The following is a 20,389-nucleotide window of genomic DNA, read 5'->3' on the forward strand; positions in this document are numbered from 1 at the left end:
AGAAGTCGTTATTCAATTTATTCTGGCTTCGTGTGATTAAAAGCAACACGATCATCGACCCGACGCAGTTGTTGTTGTTGTTGTGAGCTGCCGTTGGGGGGCAAATCAGCGATGTAAACGGTGACGTCATGAGGGCATGAGGGCAAGGGCAGCTCTGGGGCGCCAGTGGGCGGTGTGCACAGAGCGGGAGCTGAAAAGGGAAACCGGAGCTGAACCAGAAAAGCTCCCGCTCGGAGCTAGAAACTGAAAAGCGCTGGTGTGAAAGCCGCATCTGTGACAAGCTAAAGATCCACGTAGGTCATCATGTCACAGTCAAAACTGTATTCACAAATGTACAGAAAGGAGTGGGAATCAAACCCTGCTTGAAGCCATTTATTGGAGATGACACACGGGCATACTATACTGTCTTTATTGTAAGGGATATCTCTACTAAAAACTACTCTCTACTATAACTACTATAATACATGATAAAATATGTCTTGATTATATTTTGTAGTGTTCGGAATCTTCAAAGTTAACTGAAGTTATCAAATAAATGTAATGTAAAACTGAATCAAACCATAAACAAGGTGGCCTGTTGGGATTACTATATATATATATTAGGGCTGTCAAGTTAACGCAAAAAAAAATTAACGCCACTAATTATTTTAACGCGATTAACGCATGTGTATTTTTTTTCCTCGGCCGCCCCGTAGTTTCAGAGTGCATCGAGTTTAAAATACCATCTGCTGACAGCCCCGCTCCTGCCGCCCGCTTGTGGCAGACCACACTTCCACGCTCACCGGTGTTCCGGTTTAACTGGTTCCCCGATCAACTGGTTGACAGATGTGGAGGCGTGGCCTTCGACTGAAATACACATTTCGATCGCTTCTTCTGTCGTTTACATACATCTTTTGGTATATTTGGCTGGATAGGAACACTTTGATGCACATTCAGTACCAGTGTGTGAGGTTGTGGTTACGATGGCGATATCCGGACGCGAACAGCGAGGACTACAAAAAGAAAAACGAGTTGACATGGGCATGTCTGTTCAAAACATTGCGAGCTCCAATAAATCATTTAAACCAGCTATTGTTGTCAGACTTATTACTGAATATCGTTCTTAATGTGATACCAAGTCCATCTGAGACCTGTGTACACCTTCAGACAGCCTCCAAGTGAAGCACACGTTGTTTACTCACAGTTTGAAAGCAGCGTGGAGAAGTCTTCCGCTGTGTTAAGCTGTGATCCGCTCGAATAAATCCTTAAAACCAGCTATTGTTGCCCGAATTATCACTGAATATCGTTCCTAATGTGATACCAAGTCCATCTGAGACCCGTGTACACCTTCAGACAGCCTCCCAGTGAAGCGTACGTTGTTTACTCAGAGTTTGAAAGCAGCGTGGAGAAGTCTTCAGCTGTGTTAAACTGTGATCCTCTCAGGTAAACTGTGATTCGCCCATGGGAAAATGGGATCCGCCCAGATTAAACTGTGTACATCTTCTGTGGCTATCTACCAGCGATGATGTTTAATATGAAAGACACACACATACATCCCTTATAAAAACGGCATTCTGCAGCACTCATCCAGATCACATGTGACTGTTAACTCGTTTTGCAAAGATAGCAGCAGAAATGTCATTGCTGCGTGTGCAGGGATATTTAGACTTGAAAATGCTGATGGGTCATTAATCTTGGTCTCGGCAAACAATATTAGGAATCTTCTATTCCAACTACATAATATTCAGTGTCCATCGACATGAAAATAACAAAAAGGTTCATGCTGGACTCAAACCCGAGTCCCAACAGCGAAAGTCACTCCAGCCCTGCACGTTATGAGTGCGCCACGGATCAACACGATACTTCCCAGAGAATCAAAAATAAAATAACAGTGTTCAAAACACTCACGTCAATTACATTACATGACATTGCATTTACCTGACACGTTTATCTAAAGCGACTTACAATAAGTGCATAAGACCAAGAAGATACAAACTTGAAGAAAACATAATCATAAAGTACATCAGGTTTCATAGAGCCAAAACATTTAAAGTGCTACTCAACTGGCTTTAGATAAGCCATTCCGTTATTAGTATATAAGTGCTTTGTTAATAATTCTAACGTCAATAAATCCTTTACAAACTATTCTTGTTGTCAGTCTTACATTTGTATCATATATCGTTATTAATATGATGTCGAGTCGATTTGATACCCGTATAAACAAGGATATCTGATCTCGGTGGGTCTTAATGAGGCTTGATACAGACCTCAGTCAGTATACTATATTATAATATGTATATTATGGCTTAAAGTGTACATACATTCGCTCACATTATAAATGATGGTCGGGTTGCATTTTTCTGGAACTTTTTAACAAGGTTAATCTAAAATGTTGTAGTGTGGTGGTTCGATATGTCGTGTTGATCCGCGGCGCACTCATAACGTGCAGGGCTGGAGTGACTTTCGCTGTTGGGACTCGGGTTTGAGTCCAGCATGAACTTTTTTGTTATTTTCATGTCGATGGACACCGAATATTATGTAGTTGGAATAGAAGATTCCTAATATTGTTTGCCGACCCATCAGCATTTTCAAGTCTAAATATTTCTGCTGCTATCTTTGCAAAACGAGTTAACAGTCACATGTTATCTGGATGAGTGCTGCAGAATGCCGTTTTTATAAGGGATGTATGTGTGTGTCTTTCATATTAAACATGATCGCTGGTAGATAGCCACAGAAGATGTAACACAGTTTAATCTGGGCGGATCCCATTTTCCATGGGCGAATCACAGTTTACCTGAGAGGGTCACAGTTTAACACAGCGGAAGACTTCTCCACGCTGCTTTCAAACTGTGAGTAAACAACGTGTGCTTCACTTGGAGGCTGTCTGAAGGTGTACACAGGTCTCAGATGGACTTGGTATCACATTAAGAACGATATTCAGTAATAAGTCTGACAACAATAGCTGGTTTAAATGATTTATTGGAGCTCGCAATGTTTTGAACAGACATGCCCATGTCAACTCGTTTTTCTTTTTGTAGTCCTCGCTGTTCGCGTCCGGATATCGCCATCGTAACCACAACCTCACACACTGGTACTGAATGTGCATCAAAGTGTTCCTATCCAGCCAAATATACCAAAAGATGTATGTAAACGACAGAAGAAGCGATCGAAATGTGTATTTCAGTCGAAGGCCACGCCTCCACATCTGTCAACCAGTTGATCGGGGAACCAGTTAAACCGGAACACCGGCAGGCACCGACTGGCCATCGGGAGGACCGGGAGCACTCTATTGAAGTGTTAATAGAGCGAGAGAGAGACCTTACGTGCATTGTTGTTGTTGTTAGCATCTGGTGCTAGCTAGCTGCGCTAACGGATATAAGGAGCTGTTTAAATGAAAACAGAGGAGCGACATTTCGCCACAACTGCACCGAGCACTTGACTTGATGCAGGAAGCAGACAGCGGGACATTGTAGGAGAAGTCAGCACACTCATGATTGCAGCAACATGATTGCAGCGTCCAGGCAACTCCCGTTCGAGCATATGCCTTGAGTTGCACATAGCTCCAACGATCACACACACACACACACACACACACACACACACACACACACACACACACACACACACACACACACACACACACACACACACACACACACACACACACACACACACACACACACACACACACACACACACACACACACACAATTTGTATTGTATGAGAGGTTCCAGGGGCCTATACTGCGAACCTGGTTCAACCTAACCATATGTTTGAGTTAGCTGGTTGGCTTAATCCAAAACATACGCGCTCTCGCTAAACTGTACTACGACGCTGGTTATCAAGTGGATCGCTCAAGCCAGCCGTGTCCTATCTAGTTAGGTGCGCGTTCACATGAAAGGGGTGGTATTTGGAGCATTCGACCAATCACAAACATGGAGAACACTGACAGCGCAGCGTCATACTTCCTGAATGAAAAGTGAACTTTAATACTAGTCAAAAATGAAGAAGTTAAACTTTAAACATCCATGACTTAAACACTTTATCCAGGATAAAAGCCACATAGCTGCACCTGCAAGGTGAATACAGCTGGTAAAAGAAAAAGTGTTTGAATGCGTACATTAACAGGTTTATGATATCACTGCCCCGTCTAAAACACGATCTGACTTCAATTACATTTGTCTCGAGTGTTTCGTCAACTTATGTGTTGCTTAAAATAATACTTCTGCATACAGTATGTGACACTGTGAGTGTTGCACGGCCAGATACGGCTCAGCTGACTCAGATAAGGAGAGATATGATGATGAGATATGAACCTAACCTGGTCCCGACCGCGTCTATCGTTATTCCAACCCAGTTTAGATGTAACCACGCCCACTTCCGCATTACGTAAGAACGTAGCTCTACGCGATAGCGTCATAGACTTCTTCTTCGGCAGTTATAGCGGTCGCGGTAAAGCAGGATATTGAATAGTTGTTTTTTGTCTTTCCAAAGGATTTGTTGACTGAAAGTAAACGATCCTGTAATCAAAGCCATATCGAAGAGTCCTGAGATTGTATTACTGGTGTTTTATCATCTATAAATAGCCTGTGTGTATTCTCAAATGTCGTTTTCCGGACAAACAAAAGACGTTTTAAATATCTTATCAGCTGGTGAGCTGGTGTAAGTGCAGAAATATTGAATATAACCTTGACTATTACTGTGTACTTCATTTATCTGACAGCATTATTTAATGATACTATTTTATATATATATATATACACACATTTATTCATTTAAAAACATATAAACACACACTTATATGTACTCACACATGTATTTATTCAGTTATACACACAGCATTATTTAATGATACTGTTATATTTATATATATACACATGTATTCATTTATAAACATATAAACACACACTTATATGTACTCACACATGTATTTATTCATTTATACACACAGATGTATTCATTCATTTATACACACACTCACATATATACACTTTATATTAATTCATTTGTACCACACACACATATATATATATAAACAAAACAACACAATATAATAAAAACAGTTGCAATAATAACATAATATGGTATGATCTAAACATGGTAAAGCAGCGTTCAGTTATTATGCTCCAAGTATCTGGAACAAACTCCCAGAAACCTGCAGGTCCGCTGCAACTCTGACTTTAAATCCAGCAAGAAGACTTTTCTTTTTGTCGCTGCTTTTAATTGAACTATTCATATCTTAAACTGCACTGTAACTTTTATCCATGTACTTTTTCCTTTTAATGTTTATTTTATTAGCTTTTCTTTTTTAATGCTTAATGTCTTTCATTTTTTGTAAAGCACTTTGAATTGCCTTGTGTTGAAAGGTGCTATATAAATAAACTTGCCTTGCCTTGCCTATGATCAATTCTACCCTTTTGTTTATATTTCAATTAAAAGATATTTTTCAAAATCAATATTGGTGGGGGCTCTTTTGCAAATATAATCAATAACACCACCTGACAGTTGTTGCAGATTATACAGCATTACTTGTTACTTACACACATGTGCGATAGTCCCAAAAAAGCCAAAATCCGCACTGTAAAAAGATATATACATTTATTAGGCACTCTGAATAAGAGTTGACTGTGTAATAATCATGCCTTTTAATTGGTGTATATGTCTCACCAGGTGAAGGCTGGGACAGTGGGAGGGGTGAGGTAGGAGCAGGGGACTGCTGAATGCTGAAGTCCCAGGATACAATCCCAAGTCGACTGCATGATCCACTTACCTGTTTGCATCAACTGCAGGAGGTCAAGCAGGGGTCATCTGATGTCCTTTAGGTTGGATCAACACCAGCCTCTGGAAAGATTTCATGACTGCAGAGGGCAGTGGACCTTTAGTCATGTAATACTGTGATGTAGGGTAATCCGTTTGTATTAACAGGGAGGTTATATTTCAGCATTTGAGATACAGCTTGAGGCCTGATTTGGTAAAAAGCCCACTTACCACGACAAGGTACAGGCCATAAATGGGATAAGATATGACAAAGACATAAGGTGAAAAACAAATGAGAAAGAAAGGCATACACATATACAAACAGGTATAAATGAATAAATGTGTGTATATATATATATATAAAATAGTATCATTAAATAATGCTGTCAGATAAATGAAGTACACAGTAATAGTCAAGGTTATATTCAATATTTCTGCACCTGCTGATAAGATATTTAAAACGTCTTTTGTTTGTCCTGAACACGACATTTGAGAATACACACAGGCTATTTATAGATGATAAAACACCAGTAATACAATCTCAGGACTCTTCGATATGGCTTTGATTACAGGATCGTTTACTTTCAGTCAACAAATCCTTTGGAAAGACAAAAAACAACTATTCAATATCCTGCTTTACCGCGACCGCTATAACTGCCGAAGAAGAAGTCTATGACGCTATCGCGTAGAGCTACGTTCTTGCGTAATGCGGAAGTGGGCGTGGTTAAATCTAAACTGGGTTGGAATAACGATAGACACGTCCCGACCAGGGGGGTATACTGCGAAGCAGGATTTTCGCTTAGCCGGCTAAATTCAGGGAAAACTCCGGCTTTCCGGTCCTACGAAGCTGGTTCTCTTTTTAGCAAGCTAGATCTCCATGGTAATATATGCTAAGCAGCTAACCTGGTCGGGACCAGGTTAGGTTGCAGGCTAAGAGCTCAACTCAGTGAAAGCACCGCCTGCTGACCAATCAGAGCTCAGTGTGTGGAGTTTAAAGCGATCAAGTCATATTACAGGAGAGAGGAAATACAGAAAAACTGCCGTCGCAGGAAAGACGGCCGGCAAAAATCACCGACTGTGTGAACGTGAACATTAATAGAATATCACCTCCCATCTTCAGAGCAATCTGACTATTATAACATTAGCGTTAAGAAAGCTTACTTAAATATCGGCCACAACATAAGTAACCGGATCAGAGTACATTAAGTACAGTCCGCGGCATATCACTTCATAATGTATCATATCTCTCCTTATCTGAGTCAGCTGAGCCGTATCTGGCCGTGCAACACTCACAGTGTCACATACTGTATGCAGAAGTATTATTTTAAGCAACACATAAGTTGACGAAACACTCGAGACAAATGTAATTGAAGTCAGATCGTGTTTTAGACGGGACAGTGATATCATAAACCTGTTAATGTACGCATTCAAACACTTTTTCTTTTACCAGCTGTATTCACCTTGCAGGTGCAGCTATGTGGCTTTTATCCTGGATAAAGTGTTTAAGTCATGGATGTTTAAAGTTTAACTTCTTCATTTTTGACTAGTATTAAAGTTCACTTTTCATTCAGGAAGTATGACGCTGCGCTGTCAGTGTTCTCCATGTTTGTGATTGGTCGAATGCTCCAAATACCACCCCTTTCATGTGAACGCGCACCTAACTAGATAGGACACGGCTGGCTTGAGCGATCCACTTGATAACCAGCGTCGTAGTACAGTTTAGCGAAAGCGCGTATGTTTTGGATTAAGCCAACCGGCTAACTCAAACATATCCAGGTTAGGTTGAACCAGGTTCGCAGTATAGGCCCCTGGTTAGCTGCTTAGCATATATTACCATGGAGATCTAGCTTGCTAAAAAGACAACCCGCTTCGTAGGACCGGAAAGCCGGAGTTTTCCCTGAATTTAGCCGGCTAAGCGAAAATCCTGCTTCGCAGTATACCCCCCAGGTTGAATTGAGGCGGATATTTGTAATGTTCAGAGGTTGTTGTGTTTAATATTCATGAGAATATTTGTCATTGTTCAAATGATAATAAACATTAGCATAAAGCATATGTGTCCACTCATATGTTGATAAGAGTATTACAAACTTGAAAAATATTCCTCTAAGGTACATTTAGAACAGAAAAATAATGTGCGATTAATTTGCGATTAATCGCGATTAACTATGGACAATCATGCGATTAATCGCGATTAAATATTTTAATCGACTGACAGCCCTAATATATATGCATTATTTTATCCCACTTTATGCTTTGCTCTTGCTGCTTATTTTACACTGATTTTATATCTTATTTCTTACCGATGTAAAGCACTTTGAACTGCAATCCCCTGTATGAAAGGTGCGATACAAATAAAGTTATTATTATTATTCAGATGGATGTTTCTCTGTTCATTCTCCCATTATCCTCCTCAATCTGCCTAGAGGTATTTTAATTTTGTAGCTGTTACAATAACCAATACTAATGCTAGGGCTGCAACTGACAGTTATGTAGGCACATTGTTATTGTTTCTTATCGCTAACCCCTCTTATGGCTGATAGCTCCAGTGCCGCACGAAACATGTTTTCGATGGACGAGAGGGAAATGAAACGCACACACCAGAGCTATTTAATAGAAGAGTTACGACATCTCCGTTCACTCCAATGGACCACTTTTTTACAGCAATGGCGGATCGTGGAGCCTCTCAATCGTTCCCCGGAAGTTAGCGCCAAGGCTGGCAGAGCTGTGGAGTTGCAGCATAATAGACCGTTCGTGACGGACTTTTAAAGGTAAGAAGAAGTTTAAAGATTTATATTGCGGATATTATCAGTACATCTGATTCAAATGAACATGTGTATTAAAGGATGTCAGTGGATTATCCCTAAATTAGTAGATTTAGGGAACGTTTACAGATAACAGATCAAGCTAGCATACCGAAGCAAGTTAGCAACACACGTTGACAGCCTTTTAATTGTAAGTTCCGTTCTCTTAATGTCATTTCGTCCAACATGTTGAATTAGAGAAGAGGGGCTTCTAAACGGGATTGTATGCGGGGGGGTGGAGGCAGGGCCGGGCAGGGCAGGGCCTGACCAATTTGCCGCCCTAGGCAAGATTTTAGCTGGCGCCCCCCCCCAAATGCAGACACTCACTATGATTCGCACGTGCACGGTTGTGGCATGACCACAAAAACAAAGATATTGACACAAGATGTGTGCAACTGTATTTAGTTTCCTATCCATTTGAACATGATTTAAGTGGGGGGGGGGGACTCCTCTAGGGGGGTCCGGGGGCATGCACCCCCGGGAAGACTTTTTTTTAATATTGAAGGCCCTGACACACCAAGCAGTCACCAGAGTACTAGCCGACGCTGAAGTCGGCTGTTGCCTGGCCGTGTTCTCCTGCGTTTTGGCCATGTGTCGCACGGGAACACACCGCACCGACTTCAGTGCATGAGTGGCAATAACTCTCCTTACCAGCAGGCGGCGGTAGTGTGTATTCGTCATTCAAAAGAGGCAACAACCGGAAGACAGAGAAGAAGAAGAGTATCTTTTCTCCGTAATATCATACAGAGCTGGCCTCTCCTGGATCAAGGCGATGAGCAGGTCTTCGTTTGCATCATTCCAGATCGCCATGATGAGATGAAAATGAATAGCAGTCTGTGTGTGCCTTCTTAAATCGTTTGTTTACGTCCCTCACTTCCGCTTCGCTTCTCATGCACTGATTTGCTAGCTGAACAGCCAATCAGAGTGATTATTTGGTCCGACTGCCAGACCCGATGCATGGCCGATTCAACATGTTGAATCGGCCATGCATCGGGTCTGGCAGTCCAAATAAGGCGTGTCACGGTCGACGGTGCAGGACACACCAACCTGACTACGGCGCCGCGAATGCCCGACAGCCTCTGACGGCCTCTGACTCCCAAAATCGGGTTGGTGTGTCAGGGCCTTTAAAAGCATCAATCTGGTGCACTTTGAGAGCAGCATTAGGAGCTCTATGGAAACATCTCTCAACACCAGATGAAACAGAACTGGAAGCAGATTTTCTTTTTCTTTATGGATATTTTACAAATCACTCCCCTTTCAAACTGTATTCTAGTTTATTAATAACAACTTTTTTGTACTGTCAGTATTTTATACCTGTTTTTCACCTGTTCTCTTATTTTTTTATAACTATAATGATCATATAGAGGCGTGCCTTTACCTCACTGAGCTGAGGTTATCAGAGCCTCTCAGTCTTTCAGGAGAGAGCTCTCTAAAGCTCCCCCCCCCCCCCCCCCCCCCGGGCCGCTTACACAGTAAATTCCAATGTTAAGAAAAGCACACAGAAGCTGTGTACGTTTTTTGGGAGTTTGATTTATTTTAAATGAACACAAATACAAAATTAAAACCTATAATTGCACACTAAAACCATTATTTCAAAAAAAGAACAATTTCACATAAACCTCTGGTTTTTACTGGGACTGGGGCGGTTCAACTTGATTTGGGGGGGGGGGGTGCCATAGTTTATGGGTGCTGTACGCAATATAGGCGTAGTTCTGTTAGTATAAGATAATAAGAAGTACTTTGTTGATCCAAAATCGGGAAATTGTGTTGTTATGAAATAAAAAAAAAATATATATTTTTTTATTTCTAACTTTTTTTTTTTTTCAATTTTCGGCGCCCCCTATGGGTTGATGCGCCCTTAGCATTCGCCTATACTGCCTATGCCGAGGGCCGGCCCTGGGTGGAGGGAGTTAAATATTAGATCAATATAACTTTGGTGCGTGTAAGAGTGAGTGTTTTTAGCAGAGCCATATTGTGTCCTTGTGATTCTGTTGATTATTACCTGTCTGTATTATGTTGCAGCTCAGCTGATTCTGGATTGGTGGCAAAGGGAGAGGGACTTAAGTGAGAGTGAAAACACAAGGTAAGTTTAATACTGTTTTATATAAGTAAACACCTTATCTCCCCAAGGCATTTCCCATCCAATAGGTGTGCTGTGTGTATAACCCTTTCTCCTGTCTGTTACTCCCTCTTTCAGCACAAGAACCAGAGGGGGATTCAATGGAGTCTGAATACCTGCACTGAGACCCTCACCCTGCACCATGAGTCTCAACTCTCAGTGTTTTTCAAGCCTTTCCCTGTTTTTTTGTATTAAACAAAACATTAAGTTTTCCCAATGGTGTGGTTTTCGTTTTGTGAAAAAGTGCAAATGCAGTGTTTGTATATAATTACATCACATATTTTGTTGCTGTTGGTCGTGAAATTGCTCCTGCTGACTTGAGCCAGACATTTTTTCCTCCGCTCTGTGTCAGTGGGGAAGCCGTACATTCGTACTCCTTTTTCTGAGCGATTTGAGCATCCCCAGGCAGCACAGCAAACCATGGTGGCTACTAGGAGGCAGCACAGCAAACCAGGACAACACGGAGGAAAAGGCACCGACAAACTGCATGATATGCTATTCAATGTTTATTGAATTCCATGTATTTGCAATGGATGTTCCTAAAACAACACATTTAACATCATCATTATCATCATATGCTGCTAGTCCTGCTGCTGCTGCTAGTCCTTTGATAGTCACCTGTCGGTCTCCTGTCCTTTCTGAAAGCCATAAAGATGACATTAGTCATTTAGATAACTTGTGTCCTCAATTACCAGGGGATTACTGAAACTACCATGAATTTAAGAAAATGGTAGAAATGAATCTAATCTGAATTTTAAAGCATTACTTTAGATCCCCTCCCTCTAAATGTATCAATAAACATTAGAAAGTGATGCTCCTGACTACCATACAAGTTTAAGAAGATAATATTGGTTTGAAAGAATTCAAAGCTATAAATAAACAGCAACAGACTCTTTAACAAGGCACTGTTAGTAACATGTAAACTAGTTGTTCACACTAATCCTAATAGTATCACTTAATATTAGCAAATTCGATTTTATTTTTTAAAACATATTGATGTAAATACATACACATATCGATTTGTTGTATAAATATTGCAAATCAAAACCTTTATTCACTAATAATTAACAAAAATCGTAGTTCTATCTCCTGTTATCAATGCATTCACATTGCCCGCCATGAACTTCCGGGGAACGATCCTCGTCTACATGAACCACGTGACGATAACCGTTTTTGGACTTCCGGTGTCGTAACTCTTCTATCTATATGGCACTGGCACACACTATTTGTTTTTTGTTTATATCATGTAGGCTGTTCTTCTTCTCTGTCTTCCGGTTGTTGCCTCTTTTGAATGACGAATACACACTACCGCCGCCTGCTGGTAAGGAGAGTTATTGCCACTCATGCACTGAAGTCTTTGCAGTGTGTTCCCGTGCGACACATGGCCAAGACACAGGAGGACACGGCGACGCAACAGTCGTCGTCGGCTTCGGCGAGTTCTCTGGTTTCTGCTTGGTGTGTCAGGGCCTTTAAACTGCAACTGAAACACAACCACCCCATTCCGTTTTCGCAGCTGGGAGCAAACATGGCAGCTGGAGATGGAGAGCCCCCACCTTCCCGACTTACTTTATTTTTTAAAAACATTGCAACAATGCATTTTCGCAATTGCGTGTTTTGGCCACAAGAGAGCTCTGTTTTTCAGCCTGAGTCTATTTAATTTATTGTTTTGGTTGTGTGTGATTTATTTAATAAATGTTTTATAATTTCATTTATTTGTTTTAAATATAATTTATATATTTAAATATTATTTCATTTGTAATGTTGAATGTTCAATAAAAAAGGTTGTACTTAAATTGTTATTATATATTATCATTATGTCAGTGGTCTAAAATGGCCTTACAACGGTGCCGACAATATTATCGTTTATCGCAATCATTTCTGGGAAAATGTATCGTCCAACAACATTTATTATCGTGACAGGCCTAGTGACCTCTACAATAAAACAGCTAGTGCAGGACTTCCAAAGATATTAATCAGAGGACGTACAAAACAGACAAACTAATAAGGCTTTATTTAAACATTAAAGAATACTTTAAGTTAAGTAGGGATGCACGATATTGGTTTTTTGAAACCGATACCGATAACTTCCTGCTTCTCAAGACCGATACCGATACCAGATAATAAAAAAAATGTTACGCCACTAATTATTTTAACGCGATTAACGCATGTGTATTTTTTTTCCTCGGCCGCCCCGTAGTTTCAGAGCGCATCGAGTTTAAAATACCATCTACAAGCTGATGCTGACAGTCCCGCTGATGCTGACAGTCCCGCTCCTGCCGCCCGCTTGTGGCAGACCACACTTCCACGCTCACCGGCAGGCACCGACTGGCCATCTGGAGGACCGGGAGGGTGTGTGTATATGTGGCCCGAGCGAGCGAGAGAGAGACCTTACGTGCATTGTTGTTGTTAGCATCTGGTGCTAGCTAGCTGCGCTAATGGATATAAGGAGCTGTTTAAATGAAAACAGAGGAGCGACATTTCGCCACAACTGCGCCGAGCACTTGACTGTATGCAGGAAGCCAGACAGTGGGACATTGTACGAAAAGTCAGCACACTCAGCACGGATAGTGCGCAACATGATTGCAGCGTCCAGGCAGCTCCGGTTTCGAGCATATGCCTTGAGTTGCACATAGCTCCAACGCGCGCGCGCATACACACACACACACACACTTTGTATTGTATTATTATTATTAGTAGCGATGGCGATGTTTCAGGTGACTGATCAGGTTCGAAGTATTAGGGAGCGCTGGATTTGTGAATAACTTCCCTCTTCCTAAACCACTAATACCACAGTACTGGCAAAACGGGAGGAGCCGAGTGAAAAACAAGCGCCCCTCATCCCAATCCACCCACACCGCAGTATTTTTTTCTTTTTTTTACCCAAAAAAATATATTGTATATTATCGGGGCTATTAATACTGGTATCAGGTTTATCGGGATGACGTCATAATTCCTAATATCGGACCGATAATTATCGGGCCGATAATTATCGTGCATCCCTAAAGTTAAGGTCTTCTTTTGAATAAGAAAAAAATGTTGGGGGTATCTACAGATAAATATTAAGCCTGACAAAGTACTTAACATCTAATATATTGCATAGTTTATTTTGGCACTTGACAATCACCTTCCCTGAATTGTACTCAGGTGTAACTAAAGTCTGATTTAACCTGTTAAACCCTGAGCCTGTTTTTCAGGTGTCAGGCTCGAAAATGACATTCCCAGAACAAATGACCATATCTTCCCTTGTAAAAGGGTTAAATTAATAATCTTTTTTCTCAAAGTAATGATAAACCTGTGAGTTGGATGTAGAAAAGTCAGAATAAATATAAATGTTTTTATTTTAAAGAAAATTCTGATTGAACATGGTAAAAAACTGTAAATTATAGTGTCTGTCCAAAAAATATGTTGTACTTATAGTGAAAACTGAAAACTAACCTTGGATGATGGGTTAGTAGACTAAAAGCTTTAGGAATCCAAAGTACAACATATAATAAGTACCCTGTATCAAGATTGATGCAAAACAAGTGATATTTGACCTTTTTAGACAGATTTAGCAACACACTCTCACTCCCTAAGCGTCCAATAGCGACGTTTGGTCAGTGTCCGTGGCGTCCAATTGTGACGCTCCTAGGCTCCTTCAGCGTCATAAAGGGACGCAAATAGCTTTCAACTGATTGCAATGTATTCCCATCTGCGTCGGGATTTGACGCTCATGGAAGCACGGCATTCGTTTATGTCGGCTGCCCTTAAAGGCAATGTGAGCGTCCATTCCCATTGGATAACGGAGAATTGTACACCCGGAAGTAAGTATTCCTCTTACTGTCGATTGATTTTACAGTGATATCTGCACTACTCATCGACTAAAAAAGACCAGATTATCCTTGTTAATTACACAACATTGATTGGTTTAAATTGTGTGCAATGCTTTTGTATTTTTCCCCTTCGATTCGGAGAAACAAATATTTTTTCTGAGTAAAGGATGGCAGAAGACACTACACTACCCAGAATCCCCAGCTATCGTTTGGACTACACCATGTGCTCTGTTTGACAAACCCCGTTTTTTTCACCATTCATTCCGATGGCTGGCGTCTATGTCACATGATCTTCAAATTTCTCCCTGCAGAAAAAGAAAACATGGCCGAACTTCGTTTTATTCTAGGTGGAAAATGCCTATTTTAAAGTTAGTTTGGCCATTAAAATGCGTTTTGATGTCATTTGATGCGAGAAATATGAGTTGTTATTTCAGATTATGTGTGCAGTGGATGTACATGATCTTTAGTTTGCTAGTTATTACGAAGATTACTTCAGGAAATCGCGACGTTTTCATTGTTACCAAGGTGGTTGCTAGGGACGCTGCTATCGATATTATTTCTGTTATGATGTGTAACTGTTTAATGGTGTTATCTTTATTGCTACCCCCTTCCCCGTCAATGTATAGTGTTGGTCCACAGCCTAAACATATTAGTTTAACAAAATCCGCATCTAAAGATAGCCTACGTTATTTTCCCCCTGTGTAATTCCAGTCTCACATCTCACAGCACATCGTTATTAACAAATACCGGAAACAGACCGAAAACATTTAAAAAAAAAAATAATAATACTTTATTCCGAGTGTGCTTGCTTTTCTCTTTGAAAGTCATCACATAACGGCATTGTAATACACGGTACGGCTGCATTACATATTACATATCTGCCGTAGTTCTGTATTTATAGAGCCCTGATGAGAAGACAAACATGAGGAACTGAAAACGTGACGTGGATCATAAATATATCAGCCATTAAACAACATCTTACATTTCTTTTCACACAATACGTCTCCTTGCAGTATCAACACTAATTCGGCTCACTTTTATATTTGATCCAATTGGTAGATAGGCTGTATTTACACCATAAAGGTGCACAGCTGATATAAAGGGACACCGGGTGGTTAAAGCATGTTATTGAATTTAATTATTTTTATTATTAGATATTAATACGATCCCTATAAAGTATATTCATTACTCGTTATTCTCTACTAATAGTTAATTAAAGACTGTATGTAATGACTATTTTGCACATCCCTTTCAAGATTTCAAGATTTTCTAAGGTTTATTGACATATCATATAGGACTACACAACTGTGGTGTAGTTCTGCACTGAATGAAAAACTTGGGTTGCAGGTTCCTCAATAGTGCATTACAAGACATCTATCAATATGTGTGCATACCTCCAGTAATGTTAACTATGTTGAAGCACTTATTTTAACTGATATTATACATAATGTATTATACTCTTATAAGATGTATGTAGATATTTCATCTCCGGCCTTGTCAGGTATTGAACAATCAATAAATAAAGAACACAGAATTGTTGAATATAAAACACAGAATGTGTGTGATTATACTAAATGATTTTCAAATAAACACCACTGCATATTTAACTGTTACACATGCTGATGTAACGCAAATGTTCCAACTTGGGATCAATAAAGTATATCTTATCTTAAGCTGATCGATGGCTACTGCCATATTTGCAAAATGTGCCTCTGAACCTTGACAAGTGCATGTTTCAGGCTTATCAATTAATGTAATGTAATGTTATTACAGGGGTCACACACATAAGACCAGCTGTTAAATAAAGCTCTTCTGACCTTAGCTGGCATGTGGGTATATATATTAATACTGCCCATAATGGGCACAAGCCATTTTCACCCATTTATTAATTATATGTTTTAAATGTGAGTGTTTCCTGTCCCCTAAACCTCCAGGGATGTACAAAGTTTAATACTGGCAACTTCTTATTATTTGAAATACTAAAACGTCTTTTAAAACTACAGGCTAGAATAAATGCTTCGTGGCTCCCGCTCTCCATCTACTTCCCCCTTCATTGTAGAACACCTTACTTGCCCGCAGTCTAATTTAAATGTTTGTTTTACTGCATCAATCTCAAATAATTACAAATGGTGTGCATCAGTGAACTTAAAGAAAGACAGGGAGTTAGATTGCTGAGGCAGAGAGGGGGACGAGACTAAAGCAGGAATGGATATGGCAATATAAACTAATTAGATATTCTGTTCACAGCAGCAGTAGCAGTGGGAGCAGCAGTAGCAATGGGACATCACGATAGCACACAGAGATCCTGATATTACCCTGAGACTGTCTAAACATCTAGGGCCCTGCAGCTGTAAACACATACGTAATGCTAGAAAACTGTCAGTAATTAGAGGTTACATTCATTATTTGGTAGTTTCAGGATTAAATATGAAGGATTCCAAAAGGAGAAAGAGACGGTTCCCTGTGGTGAGAGGCTTTTCCTGAATGCCCTTGTATGTATTTTGGCTCCAATGTTGTTATGTCATGGCACCATGCTGATGCAGTATGTTTAAATGTGTGTGTGTGTGTGTGTGTGTGTGTGTGTGTGTGTGTGTGTGTGTGTGTGTGTGTGTGTGTGTGTGTGTGTGTGTGTGTGTGTGTGTGTGCGTGTGTGTGTGTGTGTGTGTGTGTGCGTCTATGCTGAGGCAGCGTATCCACAGATGGATGTAGAAACTGTGGCATCTCTGAGGACAGAGCGACATTTAGAGGAGATGTTTCAAGGGAGGACTTGCTCATAAATAGAGCCAGACAAAGTTAAGCTGCTAGCTGTGTTTTCAAATCTTACTTCATAGAAAAGTGCTAATAGAAGCCTCCTTTCATAATGTCCTGTGTAGGCTGGGCTGTGTGAGGAATCAGATATGGTATGTCTTATTTGGGTGGGCCCAAAATATATATCCTATAAATGGATGTGCAGAGGGTAGATGATAATGGTTAGGAGTACACCCACTTGCTATTTCTAACACTAATGTTTTTGAGCATCTCTTAAGCCATGAACATCACCTAAACTAAAAAAAACTCATGTTGAAATTAAAGCAGTAAAGATCAAAATACAGATGGAATCTGCAGTAACAATGGCTATCCAAATGTTATGCTACGAGTCTCTGTGCCTGCCTAGACTAATATAGCTTGTATTTTACAGATTAAGCAACAACAATAAAATAAAGAAAAGCCTTGCCTTGCCTTTATGTTTGTAAACAATAACGTTAAGTTAAAGGGCCCATGTCATGCTTTTCCGTCCCCTTGTGTGTTATGAAGGTTTGTATGCATGTAAACGGTCTGCAGAGTCAAAAACCCTCAAAATACACCCTGTAGCGAGTAAAACTCTAACACAGTCTATGCTGCCCCAAAACGCCTCATTGGAGATTTCTCATTTTCCATTGTTTACTTCCTGGGTACTGTGACATGGGGATACCCAGAGGCCACACCCTCTGCCAGCATTTCACGAAACAAAGCTTCACAAACCTTTCAGCAGAGGTGGGGACTCTAGTCACATGACTTGACTCGAGTCGCATATTTTTGGACTTGAGACTTGCTTGACTAACATTGATAAAAGACTTGACTTGACTTTGACTTGGTATTCATGACTTGAGACTTGACTTAAGCTTGAGACAGATGACTTGAAAGGACTTGACTTTTTAAAATTAAATATTTGCGTTTGTTTTTGTATTGAGATATTACGTTTAGTTTTTTCGAAATGTGATTGGGTGATTATAGCGCTGTGCGCACAGACCTGGCAACCCACTAGAAGACATGTCAGTTAACATGGCAGCGGCTAGCGTTACTCCAAAAATAGTGAAGTTTGGATTCAAGGATTATTTTGTCGATGATGCTAATAAGAAGAGAACAGCGGTATGCAGGGTCTGCAGCATAAAGATCAGTGACACGACCACCACAACATCCAACTTCATTCGTCACTACAAAAAAACCCACAGAGAAAGGTGCGTGAATGTGTTGTGTTAGCTAGAAAGCTAACGTTAAGTTTAAGCTACGTTAGACTTGGTTTCAAATCGATTAAGCATTGCAAAGAGAAGACAACACGGTAAATTAACACTAGAACCGCCAAGGGATTCATTTTGACTAACCCTGATACTGACGGGCTGTCAGGAGAGGGAGAGAGAGAGAGGAAAGGAGATGCCCTGTGTTATTATCAGAAGTTACTGTAAACTTTTGAATAATGCAGTTCATCTACTTTTAGTAGTTTGTTTAAATGTTTTATTTATGTTGTTTTTGTTTGTAGAAGTGCATCATTCCTTGATTTATTGTAAAATTAATCTGAACTTTTTGATCTGTTATGATGATAAACTGAAGCAATTTCTAAATTAACCCAATTAAGTGAGTTTTAAATCGTCTTGCTTAGTTTATAAGGAAATTATGAAGAGGAACAAATTAAGTGATTTGAAAATGATATCTATGTAGGTGCTGGCGCTGTTGGCGGTTCTAGTGTTAACAGACATTTAAATTAAATATGTGTAATGGCAAATGCCATATATGATTTTCTTACCTGGAATCCTGCCTTTCTGAACAGACTTTTTGACTCCTAGCTATATTGTCTGCAGTTCTAGGGTTAATATGAATCTAATATGATTGTCATCGGTCTAAATTAGATTTCAAATGATTAACTGTGTATGTAATGAAGATCATAGTGTGGGTTAAATCAATTTTCATAACCACTGTCTTTTAACTGATTTAAATGCAGAAACTGGGCTTATTCATCAGAATTTCGTATGACTTGACTTGACTTGCTTGACCTGAGCAATGACTTGACTTGACTTGCTTGACTCTCACCACAGTGACTTGGGACTTGCTTGATACTTGTAGGTCAAGACTTGAGACTTGCTTATGACTTGCACATGTAGGACTTACTCCCACCACTGCCTTTCAGTGATTCATGCTGGATATGTACAGCGTAGGGCACTGAAGAACGATGTTGTTCCTACTTTATTTGGACCAGCGGGAGATTCGGGTACATTGTTGTTTGTGTATTTATGATGTTTAAAACAAGGTATCTACCACGATTGTTTAAATGGGTAAACGTTTTTCGGGCTGCTAAGTTGGGAACGCGGAGAAATGCTCTCCGCAGGCCCATGCTCACAGTGTTATAAACCTTTTTCTTACTCAATATCAAGCCACACTTATTGTTTTTACTTCGACTGTGAGTGTTTGTGTGTGCTCAGGATGAGTTTCGCTTGTTCTCGCTGTATCGCCGACATGGAAGCCTGTCCGCTCCTCGCAGCAGATCGCAGCAACGAGCCTCGCAACTACTCGACCAATCAGAGGACACTGGGCTCACAGGGAGGGGGGGGGGGGGGCAGGAGCTCCAACAAGCCGTTTAGGACAGAGAGTGAATAGCGGTGAATAGTATACACATACTTTACAGAGATGCTGTATGAGAAACCAATGTGAGTTTGGAAAATTGCACAGTATAAATCTATTTTGGTATACCTCAACAATGGAATTATGATCAGTAGAAATGGCCATGACATGGGCCCTTTAAGTGAATACTTTTGAACGCTGTGCTGTCATTGTTGTCCGGACAGGGAAACTCAAGTTTTGGACGACAAGTTTAATGATGTACAATGAGGACAAGTATGCAGTGTCCATCGTTAAAGCATGATTTATTTCTTCTTAATGGTTGATACTGCAAAATAAAAAGACATAGTCAAATAAATGTCTCCCTAAAATGTGTTGGAAACGATAAAGGAAAAAAAAAAATCAATGGGTGTGAAAAGGGAACTAAAGTGTGGTGGATGCTTGGGAAAGGGAAAAAAACTGAGAGAGGAGGGGGGGGTGAGTAGAGACAGATTAACAGAGGTAATGAGAGAATAGGATGAGAGCGGAGTGCATGACAAAATACAGATACAGAGCAGATTAACACCGTTGG

The 20,389-nt window shown here is 40.3% G+C and overlaps 1 protein-coding gene across 4 annotated transcripts in view; it reads right to left on the reverse strand.

Annotated features, from left to right (window-relative positions):
• The window catches only part of LOC117457264 (muscleblind-like protein 1), a 130,639-nt gene that overhangs the window by 74,608 nt on the left and 35,642 nt on the right, over positions 1 to 20,389 (reverse strand). The gene's annotated exons all lie outside the window — the stretch shown is intronic.

The sequence above is a fragment of the Pseudochaenichthys georgianus genome, chromosome 13 (assembly GCF_902827115.2).
Source record: "Pseudochaenichthys georgianus chromosome 13, fPseGeo1.2, whole genome shotgun sequence".
NCBI classification, from domain to species: Eukaryota; Metazoa; Chordata; class Actinopteri; order Perciformes; family Channichthyidae; genus Pseudochaenichthys; species Pseudochaenichthys georgianus.